Source organism: Tachyglossus aculeatus, chromosome 21 (genome assembly GCF_015852505.1).
Source record: "Tachyglossus aculeatus isolate mTacAcu1 chromosome 21, mTacAcu1.pri, whole genome shotgun sequence".
Lineage (NCBI taxonomy): Eukaryota > Metazoa > Chordata > Mammalia > Monotremata > Tachyglossidae > Tachyglossus > Tachyglossus aculeatus.
In genome coordinates, this window is record NC_052086.1 from 75,417,599 (window position 1) to 75,438,856 (window position 21,258).

General features: G+C 43.4%; 1 protein-coding gene and 1 non-coding gene across 2 annotated transcripts in view; one reads left to right on the forward strand and one right to left on the reverse strand.

The window, feature by feature from the left end:
* Positions 1–21,258, reverse strand: part of GRIN2A (glutamate ionotropic receptor NMDA type subunit 2A) — a 341,178-nt gene that overhangs the window by 121,393 nt on the left and 198,527 nt on the right. The gene's annotated exons all lie outside the window — the stretch shown is intronic.
* On the forward strand, positions 6,542–6,679 carry LOC119943112. The gene has a single exon (XR_005455592.1). It is a non-coding gene; the product is annotated as a small nucleolar RNA SNORA7 (small nucleolar RNA).

Here is a 21,258-nt window from a genome sequence, read left to right on the forward strand (position 1 = left end):
ACAGAGAAGTTAAGTGACTTGCCCGAAGTCACACAGCTGACAATTGGCGGAGCTGGGATTTGAACCCATGACCACTGACTCCAAAGCCCGTGCTCTTTCCACTGAACCACACTGCTTCTCATCACTGAAATCACTGAGGTGACATTGTCAACTCTTTTTCTCATTTTCAACAATGTACATTTTACATTTTATAGCCATGGTATTATTTCTTCCCCTCTTTTCCAGGATTTTACAACTTATTCCTGGTGGCTGCTATCTGACAATTTTAAAACATTTTTTTTCCTACTTCTGCAATGTCAGGTAAACCTCCTCTTCATTTACTATTTCCCTTACTCCTTGTGCAAATATGTGGCTCCACAGTTTCCCTCAACTGCTTTTCAATTGCCTCATAGGCCTACAGATGTCTCCCCTCTCTTTTCCCTTGGAGAAGATGGCAAATTGTCTTTTCCTTTGGAAATCTGATTATTTCACATGTTCTCTAGCATTTTAATTACATTTTATTTCCCCTTAGTCTCTAATTACTTCACCGTTTCCAAAAATGTCTCCTTTTGTCCCCTATTTACCATTTCTCAATTTCAGATTAATTTTCCCTTCTCTTTATCATTCCCTTGTTCCAAATACCGCTTTCAGAGTTAGGCTGTCCCTCACTGCTTTCCTTCGCTGTTTGGGGTAATCGTTTTCATTTGTCATTTCATTAAATCATTTTGAAACCAGCTATAATTTCTCACATCTTCAGGCACTTTCAGATCTCTCTGTCTCTCTTTCTCTCTCACTTTAAATCTTTTCATCCTTTGATTCCTGTCTCCAGTTCTCTTAGCATCTCATTAACCATTTCCTTTCCTAATGATAACGATAATAATAATAATAATAATAATAATAATAATGGTGCTTGTTAAGTGCTTACTATGTATCAAGCACTTTCAGATCACTCTCCTCTCTCTCTCTCTCATTTTAAATCTTCTGATCCTTTGATTCATGTCTCCAGTTCTCTAATCATCTGATTAACCATATTGTTTCCTAATAGCAATAATAATGATGTAATTTGTTAAGCACTTACTACCTCTCAAGCACTGTTCTAAGTGCTGGGGGAGATACAAGCTAAATAGGTTGGACAGGGTTCTTGTCCCAAATGGGGCTCACAGCCTTAGTCCCATTTTACAAATGTGGGAACTGAGGCTCAGAGAAGTGAGGTGACTTGCCCAAGGTCCCAGAACAGAAAAGTGTTCACCAGAACACTTTCTCCAGAAAGCAGACGCATTTCCAACAAATTGCATCTGGAGGTAGCTCAGGGAAAGCAGAGGAGAAAGGAAAAGATGGTTCTTATGGACAGAACTGGAGGGGAGGTAAGGCCTGGCACTACTCATCCTAACCAGGGACCTAGAGAACTGCCCTCTGCCCCAGACACAGATGTTCTAGCGTTCCAGACAGCGGGAGCACCATGGGCGACTGGCATGAGGATGGGAGCCCAGGTAGTTAGCTCCTGGCACTGTCACCCCCTGCTCTCTCCAGCGATATCTCTGGGGCAGTTCCAGCAATCAGCAGCGGGCAAACTGAGGTAGGGGTGGGAGGTTTGGCGAAGGGGGAAGCCGCAGAGAATGACAGTCAACAGTCTGGACTAAGTGGCAGGGGAGGGACTAGGGGACAGGGGACCCAGGTTCTAAGCCTGCTCCATCACGTGCCTGCCCTGTGAGCATGGACATCAGCCTCCTCTCTGATCTCCCATCGTCCTGTCTCTCCCCACTTCAGTCCATACTTCATGCTGCTGCCTGGATTGTCTTTGTGCAGAAATGCTCAGGGCATGTTGATCCCCTCTTCAAAAATCTCTAGTGGCTGCCAGTCAACCTATGTATCAAGCAGAAACCCCTCACTCTCGGCTTCAAGGCTCTCCATCACTTCGTCCCCTCCTACCTCACCTCCCTTCTCTCCTTCTATAGCCCATCCCGCACCCCCAACTCCTCTGCTGCTAACCTCCTCACTATGCCTCATTCTCACCTGTCCCACCATCAACCCCCAGCCCACATCCTCCCCCTGGCCTGGAATGCCCTCCCTCTGCACATCCACCAAGCTAGCTCTCTTCCTTCCTTCAAAGCCTTACTGAGAGCTCCCCTCCTCCAAGAGGCCTTCCCAGAGTGAGTCCCCCTTTTCCTCTCCTCCTCCCCATCCCCCCCGCCCTACCTCCTTCCCCTCCCTACGGCACCTGTATATATGTTTGTACAGATTTATTACTCTATTTTACTTGTACATATTTACTATTCTATTTATTTTGTTAATGATGTGCATATAGCTTTAATTCTATTTGTTCTGACAATTTTGACACCTGTCTACATGTTTTGTTTTGTTGTGTGTCTCCCACTTCTAGACTGTGAACCTGTTGTTGGGTAGGGACCGTCTCTATATGTTGCCAACTTGTACTTCCCAAGCACTTAGTACAGTGCTCTGTACACAGTAAGCGCTCAATAAATACTATTGAATGAATGAATGAATGAAGTGACAGAGCTGTTATTAGAATGCAGGTCCTTCTGTCTCCCAGACCGAGTTCTATCCACTGGACATGCTGCTTTTCCTGTCCATGGTATAAAGCTCTCTGCCTTTTAACTAGTTTCAATTTCCTGTTAATCTCTCCCGTCCAATCCACTTTGCTTTCTCCTACTATGGCTTTGTGTATTTACAACATCTTTTTGGCCTTGATGCCCCATTACTTGGGATGATTTGTGTAGAAGAAGTATGGTGTAGTGGATAGAGCATGGGCCTGAGAGTCAGAAGGTCATGGGTTCTATTTCTGGCTCTACCCCTTGTCTGATCCATGACCTTGGGCAAGCCACTTCACTTCTCTGGATCTCAGTAACCTCATATGTAAAATGGGGATTGAGACTGTGAGCCCCATGTGGAACAGGGACTGTGTCCAACCCAATTTGTTTATATCCAACCCATTGCTAAGTACAGTGTCTGGCACACAGTAAGTGCTTAAAAAATACCACAATTATTATTATTTCCTGACTCTACTGAACAGACATTAAAGACTCTGCAGGCACCATGGCGAAAAGCATGCCATGATGTGATTTTAGCAACTCTTCTATGTGCAGTTCATCTTAGGGTGGGCAAGCTGAGAAGCAGCATGTCCTAGAGGAGGAAGCAGGAGCCTGGGAGTCAGAGGACCTGGGTTCTAATCCCAAATCTGTCATTTATCTACTGTGTGACCTTGGGGAAGTCACTTCATTTCTCTGAGCCTCAGTTCCCTCATTGGTAAAATGGGGTTTAAGACTGAGCCCCATGTGGGACATGGACTGTCCAACTTGATTAGCTTGTATTTACCCTGTGGCTTAGTACAGTGCCTGGCACATAATAAGTGTTTAACAAATAACATAAATAAAAAAGATACCTCTAGAAGGGTAAACCTCTCAGTACGGTGCCTTGCACATAACAAGTGCTTAACAAATGACGTAAAAAAAATGCTACCTCAACAAGGGTAAACTTCCTCAAGAACACATTAAGAAAGAAAATACTGGAAAATATTCTGAGTCACCCAAATATGGGCTTGGAAAAGAACCTTGGGCTGCATTCCTAGAGATGTGCAAACCAGATTCAGAGGAGTAAACACTTTTTAGGCCTGTGTGAGTTCAGCAAGGACTGCAGAAAATCATCAGCAGGATGAAAAAGCTCACTTCGAGCTAAGCTACAGTTTAGAACCTGTCAGAACAGAGTTAATTGCTATGCCCTAACCTAAATGGGAGCATAAGCATTGTCCAGAACCAGTTATGTAGCTTGACAACATGGTACAAATCTAGCACTAGCAATGGTGCACATTATGCCTTGGATTTGTGGGGTGGAAATAAATTCTCAGAGAGGACTTAACTTTATTAGTCACTTCCCAGATATCTATCTTTTTCACTGATAAGTGTAGAGCCACTTACAAATGCTAAGCATTTTATCTAAATAACTCATCACCTCTTTGTTAAGAATTCTATGTGGGGAAACCAGTAGAGAAACAGTGTGGTCTAGTGGAAAGAGCATAGGCCTGGGAGTCAGAGGACTTGGGTTCCAATCCCAGATCTGCCAATTACCTCATCTTTAAAATGGGGATTAAGATTGTGAGCCCTGCGTGGGACAGGGGCTGTGTCTAGCCTGGTTGCCTTGTATCTACCCCAGTGCTTGGTATAGTGCCTAGCTCAGAGTTAGAACCTAACAAATACCATTAAAAATAATCTAAATAACTAAAGGAGATTGTGGGAACCAATTTTCCAGAGTAAATGGCTGAAGAGCTTGTTACTTTGCTCCAATGACATTTGTCAAAGTAATTAGAGAGTTAATAATATAACCACAACCATCATTGTCATCACCACTGACAAGGATTTATTGATAGCCCTCAGGGGGGAAAGTAAGATACAAACACCTTTGAGTAGGAGCTAGGAAAAGAATGAGCCATGGACGTTAAGGAAAGGGAGAAGAGACATACTGTCAAATTAGATTTGCATCAAAATTATGTCTGCTGAGAAAGCAGCCCACTGAAATGTTGGAGGTAGCATGGAAGTGGCTCCGCTTCCAGTCCTATGGCACTTAACCAGTCAGTCAGGCAATCATTTTTATTGACCATCTACTATGTGCAGAGCACTATACTCAGCGCTAGGGAGAGTAGTGCTTTGTACACTCCCTGGAACATAGTAAGCGCTTAACAAATGCCAGAATTATTATTATTCTTATTAAACAGACACACTTCCTGCCCACTTTATTTATATGAATGTCTGTCTCCCCCTCTAGACAGTAAGCTCCTTGTGGGCAAGGAATATGTCTGTTATATTGTTATAGTTTACTTTTCCAAGCACTTAGTTCAGTGCTCTGCACACAGTAATAAATTTGATATCCTGACTGCCTGAGACCTCTCCATCAATAAAGGGAAACTGTATAACAAGATGGAACCAATCCAATATTACACAAACAGGGAGAATAGGTGACAGTGGGGAGAAGACCCATCTTGCTTGACACTGAAAGAAGGCCCTTGTAGGAGTTTAAAACACAAGTTCACTTTGAACTAGGATCTTAATAATAATAATAATAATAATAATAATATTTGTTAAGGGCTTACTATGTGCCTAGCACTGTACTAAGCGCTGGGGTGGATTTAGCAATTCGAGTTTGATACAGTCCCTGTCCCACGTGGGGCTCACAGTCTTAATCCCTATTTTACAGATGAGGTAACTGAGGCCCAGAGAAGTGAAGTGACTTGCCCAAGGTCACACAGCAGACAAGTGGATTAGAACTCATGACCTTCTGACTCCCAGGCCCATGCTCTATCCACTATGCCATGCCGCTGTCCATGAGAGGGCAGTCAGGGAAGGCCTCTCTTCAGGCTAAACACATTTATTGAGCACCTTCTGTGGGCACACTCCTGTCATAGGTGCCTGGAAAGCAGACGAAAGAAGTAAAAGACAAAATTCCTGTCACCGAGTTGCCTACAGTCCAATGGGGGATACAGTGACAAATTGTTACAAATAAGAGAACAGATATAAATAATAGATAGGAGAGAATAAATGAATAAAAAATGAACAAGTAGATAATTGTAAACCCCTAGGACGAGTGAAATGCATGATTTGATTCTGTTGAACTCCCCTAAACTTCTAGTTCAGTGCTTTGCATTCAGTAGATGTTTAAAAAATTCCACAGTCTAATGAACACTGAAGTAGCTCTTAATTAATTAATTGTGGGTTTTTGTTAAATGCTTACTATGTGCCAAGCACTGTATTAAGCTCTGGGGTAGATACAAGCTAATCAGATTGGACACAGTCCCTGTCCCGCATGGGACTCACAGTCTCAATCCCCATTTTACAGATGAGGGAACTGAGGCACAGAGAAGTGAAATGACTTGCCCAGGGCCTCATAGCAGACAAGTGGCAGTTCCAGGATTAGAAGTCCGGCACATAGTAAGTGCTTAACAAATACTATAATAAAATAAAATGAGGATCATCATTAAATTCTAGGTTGCCAATGAAAATAATGGGTTGTATATGGAGGTTCCAGAGAGTAGGTTGGCACAGAAAATCAGTTTTCACCATCTTATTATCAGCCTGAATCTACAAAGCAATTCATAAATCTGAACAGTGTCTGACATCCATGCTTCCTGAGACATCCATTGGCATTCCACAACTTCTGGGAAATTCTCTCAGACTTGCAGTGATGCATGTAACCCATTGGCTTGGAAGGGACTCCAGAGAACCCAAATATGATACTGACACAGCTTCCAAGAAGCATGCTTTGGGGTCAAGGAAGGGTTATTTTAAAATTGAGGATACATTGGTGTGTTTGAAAGAACTGGTGAAGGGGCCATAGGGGAGTGAGTTTTGGAAGGTGGCAGTCAGGGAGGGAAGGAGGGAGAGGGCAAGAGTTTTAAAAAGGGCATTGGAGACACTGGTGGAGGGGGGAAATTTTGAGAAGAGGCAAGGAATCTCTTGAGATACTGCTGGGAAAGATGGGAGAGTCAATGAGGTAGCAGGATGAGGTTGGGACTGAAAAGGTTCAGGGTAGATAATAATAATGATATTTGTTAAGTCCCCCCTCAGGATCACACCTGGAGAGTTTCCAGTACTCTACCAGTCTTAACTATGGGAGAGAGAGTCAAGCAAAGGCATATCCATTCCATTCCTAGTTTGGGCAGTGGCTAGTGAGTGGAAGACAATCAGCTACAAATCAAAACTCACCTGTGCTGGGCAGCAGCCGCATGGGAAACAATAGAGGGTGGAGACTTAAGTTGACTGCTTGGAAGGAGGCACTGGCAAACCACTTCCGTATTCTGACCAAGAAAACTCTATGGATACACTACCAGAACGGTGGGGCATTCTGGGAGAGATGTGTCCATAGTGTTGCTATGGGTTGGAGACAACTCGACAGCATAAGACAAGATTTGTTGTGTCAAGGACTGTTCTTAGCATGGGGGGTAGATATAAGGTAATTAGGTTGGACAAAGTCCCTGTCCCACATTGGGCTCACATTCTTAATCTCCATATTTTACAGATGAAATAACTCAGGTAACAGAGAAGTTAAGTGACTTGCCCAAGGTCACACAGCAGACAAGTGGCAGAGCAAGGGTTAGAACCCACATCCTCCAACTCGACTCCCAAGCCTGTGCTCTTGCCCCTAGACCATGCTGCTTAGGTAGTTCACGCCCAATGGTTTAAATTATCGAAGAAATAGATGGCAAGATCATTAGCGATGGGGGAAATCTGGGAACAAGGAGTTTAAGGAGGAAGTTAAAAGTCTGAAATAGCTGACATAGGCTTGGGCATGATAATTGATAACAGCATTGCTGGGTGGAGGAGAAGATGAATTTGAGAAAGCCAAGGTTGATTTGAAGTCTGTATTTCCACCAGCACAGCTCTGTGACAAGAGCATATGACTGGTAGAAGTGTATATTATATGAGATCCAGAGCTACACAATGGTGGAATGAAGCTGATGGAGGGACAGGGGGAATTAAGGTAAGCTGAGTTCAGTGGAGAGAGCAGAGTTGAGGGCAGGAATTTGTGAGTCAAAAGAAGGTAGTTTGGGGCCAAATGGGGCAAGATGACTTTAGAAGATTGGAGGAGGTAGACAGATCAGAAGTCCCTTTTGGGAGGCAGGGGAGAGAAGAGCTGTGCATGGAGAGGGTGTGTGGGAGACAAGATGGGTGAGGAAGTTCTGCTCAGAGAGAGGAATTCCAGAGTTGGTGAGGTTAGAGAATGTACAATGACTAGAGATAATGAGATCAAGCGGGTGTTCACTTTGGTGAGGTGCTGAAGTAGAACAGGAGGTCAGCGGAGTTGAGGAGTGAAAGGAAGCTGGTCGCTTGGTGGTCATCGGGAACATCCACACGGATATAGAAGTCTCCGAAAATCAGTGTAGGGACAGAGAAGGAGAGAAGGAATGTGAGAAAGGCATGAAAATAGTTCAAACTTTGGAGGTGGGGACTCAGGAGTGGTAAATATCTGATGGCAACACTAATTGAGAAGCAGTGTCTCTCCGTGGCTAGAGCACAGGCCTGGGGGTCAGAAGGACCTGGGTTCTAATCCCGGCTCTGCCACATCATCATCATCATCAATCGGATTTATTGAGCGCTTACTGTGTGCAGAGCACTGTACTAAGCGCTTGGGAAGTACAAGTTGGCAACATATTGAGACAGTCCCTACCCAACAGTGGGCTCACAGTCTAGAAGGGGGAGACAGAGAACAAAACCAAACATATTAACAAAATAAAATAAATAGAATAGATATGTACAGGTAAAATAAATAAATAAATACAGTAATAAATATGTACAAACATATATACATATATACAGGTGCTATGGGGAAGGGAAGGAGGTAAGATGGGGGGATGGAGGGGGGAGGAGGGGGAGAGGAAGGAGGGGGCTCAGTCTGGGAAGGCCTCCTGGAGGAGGTGAGCTCTCAGTAGGGCCTTGAAGGGAGGAAGAGAGCTAGCTTGGCGGATGGGCAGAGGGAGGGCATTCCAGGCCCGGAGGAGGACGGGGGCTGGGGGTCGATGGCGGGACAGGCGAGAACGAGGTACGGTGAGGAGATTAGCGGCAGAGGAGCGGAGGGTGCAGGGTGGGCTTTAGAAGGAGAGAAGGGAGGTGAGGTAGGAGGGGGTGAGGTGATGGAGAGCCTTGAAGCCCAGGGTGAGGAGTTTCTGCCTGATGCGCAGATTGATTGGTAGCCACTGGACATATCTGCTTTATGATCTTGGGGAAGTCACTTAATTTCTCTGGCCCTAAATTCCCTCATCTGCAAAATGGAAATTAAGAGTGTGAGCCGCTTGTGGAACAGGGACCGTGTCAAACCTGATTAACTTGTATCTAGAGAAGCAGCGTGGCTTTAGTGGAAAGAGCACTGGCTTTGGAGTCAGAGGTCATGGGTTTGAATCCAGGCTCTGCCACTTAGCTGTGTGACTTTGGGCAAGTCATTTAACTTCTCTGTGCCTCAGTTACCTCATCTGTAAAATAGGGACTAAGACTGTGAGCCCCACATGGGACAACCTGATAACCTTGTATCTACCCCAGTGCTTAGAACAGTGCTTGGCACATAGGAAGTGCTTAACAAATACCATCATTATATTGAGAAGCAGCGTGGCTCAGTGGAAAGAGCACAGGCTTGGGAGTCAGAGGTCATGGGTTCTAATCCCAGCTCCGCCATTTATCGGCTGTGTGACTTCGGGCAAATCACTTAACTTCTCTGTGCCTCAATTACCTCATCTGTAAAATTGGGGATTAAGACTGTGAGCCCCACATGGGACAACCTGATCACTTTGTATCCCCCCAGTGCTTGGAACAGTGCTTTGCACATAGTAAGCCATTAACAAGTACCATAATTATTATTATTTATTATTATTATTCAGAATCAGGCCTACTCTCCCTTTTCTCAAAGAGTGTTGGAGAATAGTAAAAGATGAGATCTCATAAGGAGAGAGCGGTGGGGGAGGGAGTGTCATATGGAATGTGAGCAGTCACTGGGTCAGAAACAGGTTGAGGGTGATGGGAAGATTTCCCAAGTGGAGACGCAACTGCCACAACAGCACTTTTTATGTTGCAGACCTGTACTTCCCAAGGGCTTAGTACAGTGCTCTACACACAGTAAGTGCTCAACAAATATGATTGAATGAATGAATGAAATGGTTTGGGTTAAGTGCTTACTACATGCTAGACACTGTACTAAGCACTTCAATGGCACCCAAGCATCTGGGTAATCCCGACACACTTAAATAAAAATCTTTACCTTCCACTGCTTCCTCCTTTCTGTACTTTATATTAGTATATGTCTCCCCCATTCAATTATAAGTCAATCAATCAGCCAATGAAGCGCTTATCGTTTGCCGAGCTCTGTACTGAGCACTAGGGCGAGTCAAATAAAACAGAGTTAGTGGACATGTTCCCTGTTCACAATAAACTCTCTGAGGGCACAGATGATGCCCTCAGGGCGTGGATAACGTCTACTAACTCAATTGTACTCGCCCAAGTGCTTAGTACAGAATAAGTGCGATTATCTTTGTCACATCTTCAAGCCCTGTGACCTAGAGAAGTTTGCAAGGGGACTCGTCTACTACACAGTTCTGCTTTGCTCCACAGGGAATGGGGAAAAGGCCAGTTAATCTGGCATGAGCTCGCTGTGGGAAGGGAATATGTCTGTTCATTGTTATATTGTACTCTCCCCCATGCTTAGTACAGTGCTTTGAACACAGTAAGCTCTCAATAAATATAACTGAACAAATGAATGAAAGGCAGGAGTGAGAATGGTGCATGGGTGATCAATCCTAACCTAGGAGACTGTAAACTCCTTAAAGTTAGGGATCGTTTCAACCAACTCCACTGTATTGTATGCTACCAAATGCTTAGTACAGTGCTCTGCACTACACACAGTAAGTGCTCAATAAATACCATTGAAACCGTTCCAGTTTTTCTCCTCCCTACTCTATAGACCCTGTCCTCTGCAGTTGGGGACATCAGACCAATTTCCTGCACTAAGCACCTCAAAGTTAGAGCTGTATTTGGGGTTGAGAAGATAACTCCAAGCTTTTTTCCTGAATCTAGGAAGGCAATACAACTTCAAAGTAGAAGCAATTATTCAAATCGGGAAAAAAACAGGATCCTGGGGAAGCGAAGGGAGAAAGAGGTGAGAAGATCTGAAAAATGCCAATTGGCTACCTGAATTGAATAGAATCTTAGAGATAATATCTCAACTTTCCATAGCACTCCACCTGCCTCCAAGAAGTTGCCTCACCCAAAACTTTTCTGCAGCATAGCTTTATTTCTTCAGAAACCCAAAGAGATGAAGTTCAAACATTTCCATCATTACACTCAGCTCAACAAAAGGCTCCTTTTAAAGATCTATCTGAGGATCCAGTTGACTTTCAACCAGGAAATCATGTTTTGTCTGCAGCCACTTGAGCCCCCCAAGGGTCCATTTCTGCTTAAAATATACGAGGCAAGGAAAGGGGCAGGAGGTTTGGGTAGAGAATCAATTCTCACTTCTGCTTTGGAGAAAGTCTGAGGGGAACTGCATGCTTTAATTCAAATGGGTTTATAATTCCTCGTTCCTCATTTTTATCAGCTGGAGTTTTAACAGTCTTTTATGCGGATGCCTGTCTCTGAATGGGGAATTAGAGGAGAGTGTATTAAATCAAGGATCATCCTTCAACTTGGGCTGCCGCTTGGCCAAAGAGAAATTGCTCTTGATTTTTTCAGAAGGTCAAAAATGATTTCCCTTTAGATCTATCCTTTTTCCTGTATGCACATTTCTTGGCCCCAGACAAAGGCTGTTAAGGATTAGAAAATGACAGCTTCTAAGATTTCTGGCCTGACCAGAGATACCTGTATGGTGAGCAAAACTGTGTAAAACTGCCACTTCCTAGGGATTCCCAGTCAGTCAGCAGATGAACCAGAACTAGAGATCTGAGGCATTGTTCAGCAGCTTAGCATCAGTGAGGTGATATCAGAATCATACATAGAGGTGCAAGGTGTCAAAGATGTGATCAACTGCATAGACGGAGGACTGCACCTACTCTCAACAGTAGTAGTCCATTTCTGGACAAATGGTACCTCAGTTTCTCTGGGAGTCATTTCCTATCATAAGGCAGTGTGACCTAATGGACAGAGCACGGGCCTGCAAATCAGAAGGACCAGGATTCTAATCCCAGGTCCACCACCTGTCTGCTGGCCAACCTTGGGAAAGTCACTTCACTTCTCTGGGCTTCAGTTACCTCATCTATAAATTGAGGATGAAGACGGTGAGCCCCATGTGGGACAGGAATTGTGTGCAACCTGCTTAGCTTAATAATAATAATAATGATAATAATCATGGTATTTGTTAAGAGCTTACTATGTGCCAGGCACTATACTAAGCACTGGGGTGGATACAAGCAAATCAGTTTGGATACAATCCCGTCCCAACCTGAGGCTCACAGTCTTAATCCCCATTTTACAGAGGAGGGCACTGAGGCACAGAAAAGTTATGGGACTTGCAGACTTAGGTCACGCAGCAAACAAGGGGCGAAGTCAGGGTTAGAACACAAGTCCTGCTGACTCCCAGGCCAATGCTCTATCCAATAGGCCATGCTAGCTTGTATCTACCCCAGCACTTAGTACAGTGCCTGGCACATAGTAAGCGCTTAACAAATACCATGGAAAAAATAAAAATAAGGCAGGACCACTTTCCAACTTGTGCATGCACCTGGAGATGTAGAACGTGGTTAAATGGAGAGAACCAAAGTTGACCCTTTGACACCTTGCTCACATCTTTTCTCCTGCCTTAAGTCCTTACCCAGTCACGTCTGTTGGCCCACAGCTCTTGGCATCTTCAAAGCTTTCCAAAATTAACTGAAGCCTTCCAGGATTCATCTTCAGATCATCTTTTCACAACTATCACCTCAGCACTTATATACTCCAGATACTCATAGCACTTCTGTACATAATCAGTGTTTTGAAGTTGACTATTTAAGCACTTATTCACCTTTCCATCTTTTCATTCTTTTCTCCCTCCTTTCTGTAAATGACTTTGTGTAGGTGTCTCCCTCATTATTCATTCAATACATATCTTTGAGCACTTACTATGTGCAGAGCACTGTGCTAAGCACTTGGGAGAGTACAAACAAAACTAACAGACACATTCCTGGCCCATAAAGAACTGACAGTCTAGATCACCATGCCAAATGTTTAGTAGAGAACTGGCAAACACATTCCCTGCCCACAAGGAGCTTACCGTCCAGTAACCACCGCTGATTGTTTGAGTGATTGACAAGCCTTGGTGCCAGGCAATAGGAATCAAAATAGACAGGGACTTTGGAAAACCAATTCATTTCCAAGCTGCAGTTGCAGTTTGCATGTTATTACATATTCATGGAATTCTGTACTTGGTGACACATATTTATTTTGAAGTATTTGTGAATTTATAGTTGTATGGGTTCTGTTTGCATTGAAATTTATGCTATTGCTGCTATTTTTATGTATCCTTGCAATCTGTTATTTGCTACTCGCATAGGAAAGATAGCAAAGCATAAATAGGTTACCTAAGAGCAAAGCAAAAGCGTGCAAAAATATATGTAATATATTTAGCAATTTCAAGGGGTTTGAAATCAGGAGATGCATCCCCGCCTTGTGGATATTTACAGAAGGTGTAAATCAGTACGATAAATGTGGAGATGAGTGGGTTAGGATCTCCACTGAGGAGTCTCTGGGCCACCAAAACCAGTGACTTGGTTTTTTTTTTTTTTGATTGCTGGGAGTGAAGGAGGGGCTTCACTCCTTCCTCTCTCTCAACCTCCCATCCTCTCTTCCGGCCTGCTGGAGCAGCCCTCAAACTACAATTTGGGCTTTCACAATCCTCCAGAGGAAAGGGAACTCCTGCCAGAACTGGGAATGTCCCCAGGGCTGCTGTGAAGTCTTGGGTGCCACACAGGAGATGAGTGGTGGGATTGGCGATGGGGATTTTAGCTAAACAACACCCGAGATTTGCACACATTGTAAATTGTGTTTTTCTCATTATAACCTGTTTTTCTTCAACCCCCGCTGTTGTGGAGGAAGCAGTCCATTAGCAGAGGACTAGATCGGCCTGTTCCAAACCTGTCTTTAAGATTCCACTCATTGCAATTAAGGAAGGAATTTGCCTTCAGCTATATTGCGGCGAGTCAATAGAGACATCTAGTGTACGGAGGAGGAAATGTTATATTAGACTTCCTGCTCTTCGACAGGCTGGTTGTACAAAATAACCCCATGTAGGGTTAACAAAATAATCCCATGCCAAAGTGCCTATTTGTGGCAACTTTATTTTCTGATTCTGCTCCCATAGCTTCCTCCCCATCCTGTTCAAAGCCAAGGCCCACCTTTCCTGACTCACACTCTCCCCACCTTCAAAGTCTTATTAAGAGCATATCTCCTCCAGGAGGCCTTTCCCGACTAAACCCTCATTTCCTCTTCTCCCACTCCCTTCTACGTCACCCTTGCACATGGATTTGCTCCCTTTATTCACACCTCCCACATTCCCACAGCACTCCATAGCCATAATTTCTTTATATTCATGTGTGTAACCCCCTCTAAGACCAGAAATTCATTGTGGGTAAGGAATGTGTCTAACCAACTCTGCTATATTGTACTCTCCCTGGCACTTAGTATCGTCTTCTGCACATAGGGGGCACTCAATAAATACCATTGTCTGATTGATTACCAACTCTGTCATATAGTACTCTCCCAAGTGCTTAGTACAGTGCTTTGCACACAGCAAACACTCAATAAGTACCATTGATTGCTTGATATGTTCCTGTTCTTCTAGTTTTTCTTTGGTATGTGGAGCTTCAGACTACAACAGAGAGCCCATTGTCTATTCCCTTGAGGGGAAAGCTTTACCTTTCCTGTATTTCCCAAGGGGAGGAAAGAGAAGGAAGCAGCAGGCCATGCCTGCCGTATACCAAAAGCTCACTGTCACATCCTGAAAGCTCATTGCCACATACCAACAACCACTGATGACCAAAGGCTCATCCTTGAAATCACTGCCTGGCAGCCTGCTACTCTGGGACAATCTTTCCAGCCCTCTGGCTGGAGGTAGTCCAACCATTAAGTGGTATTTATTGAGCACCTATTGTGTGCAGAGTACTGTACTAAGTGCTTGAACCTTGGGAACGATTTGATTGGTCAGATCCTGAGCAATAATACCTTTTTTCTTGGGGATAAGGCACGCAGTTTGGGAGGGACTTCCATTTTCCTAGGCCAGGTGAATTTTATTTGTTTTCTCTTCAAGGTCTAGCCTTCTAAATGATTTCAGGATGCTACATGGCTAGTGGAAAAGTAAGGGGCCCGGGAGTCAGTAGACCTGGATTCTAGTCCCAGCTCTGCCACTGGCCTACTGTATGTCCTTGGGTAAGTCACTTATTAACTACTCTGTGCCTCAGAGTTCTCATTTTTTTATTGGAGATAAAAGACACTGTTGTCCTTCCCTCAGACTGTGAGCCCTGTGGCAGACAGGGACTCTGTTGGATCTGATTACCTTGTATCTATTCCAGCAATTGTTGTATAGTAAAGTGCATAATCAATCTATCAGTGGTATTTTTCATTAAGTGCTTACTATGTACAGAGCACTGCACTAAGTACTTGGGAAGATACAGTTCAATAGAGTTGGTAGACACAAACCCTGCCCACCAGGAGCTTACAGTCTACAGTCTAATAAGTATCATCATTATCATTAGATTCCGTCCTGAAGGAACCCTGCTTTTATCTCTCTTTCCTTCATAGCCTTTCCCTTCATAGCCAACACCAACTCCATGCTCCCTGACACTCCTGGGAGAAACTTACTCCATGACATGGTCTGACTGAACTGTCAAACTCTTCCCTGAAGCATTCATATTGGTGCTGTTATTCTGATCTGGTCTCACCATCTCTCCCACTCCTTCCCCCTTCCTTCCCCCATAACCAATCCACTTCCCTAATTATCTCTTGCCCACTCCCACAGCCAGGTACCTGATTGTTAACTCCGATTTTGAAAGTGAATCTTTAAAAGCTACCACTTTGGAGAGCTAAAAGAAAAAAAGCCATCCAATTAAAATATTTTGATTAATCCTAGCTCTAGATTCCTTCCAAAACTTTATTTTCTTCATCATTCCTGCCATTGCTTTGCTCTTCTAAATGTACTGTGGGCAATGCCCAGAGCAGAGAATGCAACTAAGAAACAATTTTGGGGGCAGAAAGGGGGGAGCTTAGGGGAGAGAATTAATAAAATTCCAGATGTATAAGCAGCTCTGATGTTTTTTGAACATAGAACACAAGCTATTGCCAACAGCTCAGTTTCTTCACATATCTATGAGTCAAACACTTTAACAATCAAGGAAAATGGCCCATTATGGTCTGGCAGCTATCCAATACCACTCTAAAATCTTGGATTCCCTTCTATTCCCTTTTTCCCTTTGTTTCTTCATCCTGGCTCCAAGCTCCACTTACCGATGTTTCCATTCAATTTTTTGTATTTGGAGTAATATTTATTGGCCCACCCCAGAGATATTCATAGCAGCAGAGACAGCAACCAAAACTAATTTAAAGTTAGTTGATGACTCGGCATGCTGGCTCTCTGCTAGTCTCTTGGGCATCCACCTGGAGGGACCAGGCTAATTTTCTTTAATGACTATTCTCCTTTGCCCTCAGCTTGCTTTATTGCTGGCAATGCCAATAATAGACCTCAAAGAATAATGGAACTTCGAAGCAGAAACCCATCAGAATAATGGGGCAATCCCAATAAATTACATTTTGGAGCCATCCCACAACTCAGCGTGGCCTAACAGATAAGGCATGGGCCTGGGAGTCAGAAGGTCCTGTGTTCTAATTCTGACTCTGCCAATTGTCTGCTGTGTGATCTTGAGCAAATCACTTCACTTCTCTGGGCCTCAGTTACCCCATATGTAAATAATAATAATAATAATAATAATAATAGTATTTGTTAAGCGCTTACTATGTGCAAAGCACTGTTCTAAGCGCTGGGGAAGTTACAAGGTGATCAGGTTGCCCCACAGCGGGGGGGGTGGGGGGGAGTCACAGTTTTAATCCCCATTTTACAGATGCGGTAACTGAGGCACAGAGAAGTTAAGTGATTTGCCCAAAGTTACACAGCTGACAGTTGGCGGAGCCAGGATTTGAACCCATGACCTCTGACTCCAAAGCCCGTGCTCTTTCCACTGAGCCATGCTGCTTCATGGGGATTAAATGGGGATTAAGACTGTGAGCCCAGTGTAGGACAGGAACTACGTCCAAAATGACTATCTTGTATCTAACCAGAGCTTAGTATAGGTGCCTGACACATCATAAGTGCTTAACAAATGCCATTTTTGAGAAAAAAACAACCCTTTAATTAAAAGCCCAGATGAGTGATTTTTCCTTTATCCTGTGGGCACCCTTTTTCTTTCCTTCCCCAACTCCATGCAATTCCTAAATTCTAACATCCTTATTAATAATAATAATAATAAGAAGAAGAAGAACAGTATTTGTTAAGTGCTTACTATGTGCCAGGCACTCAGCTAAGCACTGGGGTGGATAGAAGTAAATCAGGTTAGACACTGCCCTATGTGGGACAGGAACTGTGTCCAACCCAATTATCTCGTATCTGCTCCAGTGCTTAGAACAGTGCCCTGCACATAGTAAGCACTTAACAAATACCATTATTATTATTTGGGACTTCAGCATCTTCTCCTCCTTGATCCCATAGAATTGGAATGTTTGCTCCTATCCACTGAGACAGATTCTTTGAGGACCTAGAGTATCATTATTCAGTACATTTTTCTTTCAGTGCATTAAATAATCCCCTGACAGACTGGCAGAGATAATGCATCACTCAAAATGAGCTCTCCTTATTTCCACAGCAGAACAAGGGCATTGAGAATATGGCATTCTGTTCCTTGCTTTAGTCACTATGTGGATTGCCAGATCCAGGATCTGGGGTTGGTCACTCCTCTCCAACTTTCCCCACTCCTCAAGAAACTCCCAGGGGTTGCCCATCCACCTCTGCATCGAACAAAAACTCCTCACTATTGGCTTTAAAGCTCTTAACAGAAGCTATTAACAGAAGCACTTAATCAGAAGCAGCATGGCCTAGTGGAAAGAGATCAGGACTGGGGGTGAGAGGATGTGGGTTCTAGCTGGACCTGATTCAGAGATTAGCCCAACTCAAAAACAGAAAATGAATGAGGCTAATTTCCCCAATAATCAGAAAGTGGACCAGAGGAATAGTAAATCAGAATATAAAGAAGAGTTTTTTCAATAATAGTAATAATAATTATTATGGTATTTGTTATGCGCTTACTATGTGCCAAGCACTGTTTTAAGCACTGGGGTAGATACAAGGTAATCAGGTTGTCCCAGGTGGGGCTCCCAGTATTAATCCCCATTTTACAGATGAGGCAACTGCGGCACAGAGAAGTTAAGTGGCTTGCCCAAAGTAACGGAGCAGACAACGGGAAGAGTCAGGATTAGAACCCATGTCCTCTGACTCCCAAGCCCGTGCTCTTTTCACTAAGCCACGCTGATTGTATTGGCTACATTTATGGGGCTAACCTCTCAAAACCTGGGAAGAGCAAGTGCACTAGGAATTAAAACGTCTTGAAAATGAGAGAAGGAAGGAGTGAGTACACTCAAATGGAAGTTTGTTTTTTTCTATTTTGCATTAAAACAAAATAAATCTCTCTAAGTGTCTAACCTACCATTAATTCTGATGCAATTTGCATCTAGTATTGCACTAAATAATACATTAATAGATGGGTGATTCATAATAGGTGATTACAGGAAAATTTAGGGATGTAAGAAAATACATCCCTAACCAAGAATTTTTTTTAATACTACAAGCTCTTCGATACTTTTATGAATGGCTTTGCCTGTGAAACCCCACCCTGTTAGATTCTATGCTCCTTTGAAGGAAGAGACCATGTTTCTTACTCAACTGTACTCTTAGCACAGTGCATTGTACCCAATAGGCACTCAACAAATACTTTTGATTGACTGATTGATTGATTGGGCCGCTGTCAAAGAGTATACCCAACCATCCATCATCCAATTCCTCCAAACATCCTTTGAGATGAAGCCACTGACAGAGACAGAATCCTGTGCTGAGGAACCAATATGGGCTAGCCCAATATGACATTTCTTCTGTTTCTGCGTTCTTAAAACCTCATGAATAAAAGAAGCTTACCATCCCTGGCTGCAATATTCAGTGAGGGGCCAACCTCCACAGCATCAGAAGCTGAGCGATATTCATTTTCACTGTTTAGATGGAATTAGCCAAATGATCCAAATTGTCCAGAAGCAGGCTTTGGGGATACAGACAGTGGCATGCAAGCAATCAACAGACTTATTAACTTATCCATCAAACCTCTGTGCCCACACAAAATCTGATTCAACTCTAGCTTACAGACAGACCTGAGGTGGCACCAACAAGCCGGGCTTTGAGTCAGTCAATCAGTCGTTCATATTTATTGAGTGCTTACGGTGTGCAGAGCACTGTATGAAGCACTGGGGAGAGTGCAATAGGACAATATGACAAACACAAATCCCTGCCCACAATGAGCATAGTCTAGAGGGCAGTGCCTACGGGGTCGGTGCTGGATGCAGAGGTACTGAAGATTCTACTGAATCAGGAAAAGAATTGTTCCACATCTCCAGTCTGACTGAGTCCTTTCGTTAAGAGCGGGCCAATGGAAGGAAGCAGGCCTGGAGATGAGGGCTATGAAGAAAGCAGGATATACATCTAGGCTGGAGTTAGCAGTAAATCTGCAACCAGACTAAGTCTCAGCTGTGATCAATCAGTCCATCAGTGGTAGCATGGACTAGAGGATAGAGCACAGGCTCGGAGATCAGAAGGACCTGGGTTCTAATCCCAGCTCCACCACTTTGCTGTGTGACTTTGATCAAGTCATTTAACTTCTCTGGGGCTCAGTTATCTCATCTGGAAACTGGGGATTAAGACTGTGAGCCACACATGGGGCAGGGACTCTGTCCAACCTGATTAGCTTGTATCTACCCTAGCATTTAGTACAGTGCCTGGCACATAGTAAGCACTTAACACCATAATTATTATTATTATTATTATTATAGTGCCTTCCTTGTACGTGGTTTAGAAGAAAGAGCCTGGGGTTGGGAGGCAAAGGTTGTGGGTTCTAATCCAGCTCCACCACTTGTCAGTTGAATGACAAGTCACTTAACTTCTCTGTACCTCAGTTACCTGATCTGTGAAATGGGGATTAAGATTGTGAGCCCTAAGTGGGGCAACCTCATAACCTTGTATTTACCCCAGAGCTTAGAATAGTGCTTGGCACATAGTAAGTGCTTAACAAATACCATCATCATCATCATTATTATTATCATTATTAATAATAAAGAATACCAATAAAAGTCAACATAAGGATAATAACAAAGATCTATAGTGTACTGTGGCTAGATGGGTAGACTTTGAGCTCACTGTGGGCAGGGAACATCACTGTTTATTTTTGTATTGTACTTTCCTAAGTGCTTAGTACAGTGCTCTGCACACAGTAAGCACTTAATAAATATGATTGAATGAATTAATTTCAGGCCCAAGTTCAGAAGGAATGGCCATCTTGGTGCTACCCTCCAACGGTCCCATGTTGCTCTCATAAATGACGCCGCGGTAGGACTCTTGACCCTTCCATCTCCAATTTGCTATCTGAGCATCTATGTTTCCTGAGGTCTCTATCATGGTCAGCCAGGACACAAATCAGTTGATAAAGCACTTGGTCATATTTATGGAGTGCCTCATATTTAAGGCCCTGTTGAGAGCTCACCTCCTCCAGGAGGCCTTCCCAGACTGAGCCCCTTCCTTCCTCTCCCCCTCGTCCCCCTCTCCATCCCCCCATCTTACCTCCTTCCTTTCCCCACAGCACCTGTATATATGTATATATGGTTGTACATATTTATTACTCTATTTATTTATTTATTTATTTATTTTACTTGTACATTTCTATCCTATTTATTTTATTTTGTTGGTATGTTTGGTTCTGTTCTCTGTCTCCCCCTTTTAGACTGTGAGCCCACTGTTGGGTAGGGACTGTCTCTATGTGTTGCCAATTTGTACTTCCCAAGCGCTTAGTACAGTGCTCTGCGCATAGTAAGCGCTCAATAAATACGATTGATTGATTGATTGATTATGGAGTGCCTACTAAATGTTAAGCACTGTATTCAGTGTCTAGGAGGGTATAAAAGAAGAAAGAAATATATTCCCTGCCTTCACCCTTCTTTTAGACTGTGAGCCCACTGTTAGGTAGGGACTGTCCCTATATGTTGCCAACTTGTACTTCCCAAGCGCTTAGTACAGTGCTCTGCACACAGTAAGTGCTCAATTAATATGATTGATTGATTGATTGATTCACCCAAAGCAGGGAGGCCTACATTGTACAGTAACAGCTTAGTGCAGGGCTAAGTGTTTTGCACAAAGTAAATGCTCAATAAATACAATTGAATTAAATGAATGAAAATGTATTTACAAATTGTGGAAGCAGGAGAAACAACATAGCTCTATCAGGATGAATTATACATATATCACCTTCAATCACCACCCTGCTCAGTCCCACAGCACTTATGGCTTATGTCCATATCTACAATTTATATTAATATCTGTCTTGCCCTCCAGACTGTAAGCTCATTGTGGGCAGGGAACATGTCTAACAACTCTTTTATACTGTGCTATCCTAAAGGCTTAGAACAGGGCTTTACACATAGTAAGCACTAAATAAATATGACTCATTGATCAGAATTAAATAGATGAATTAAT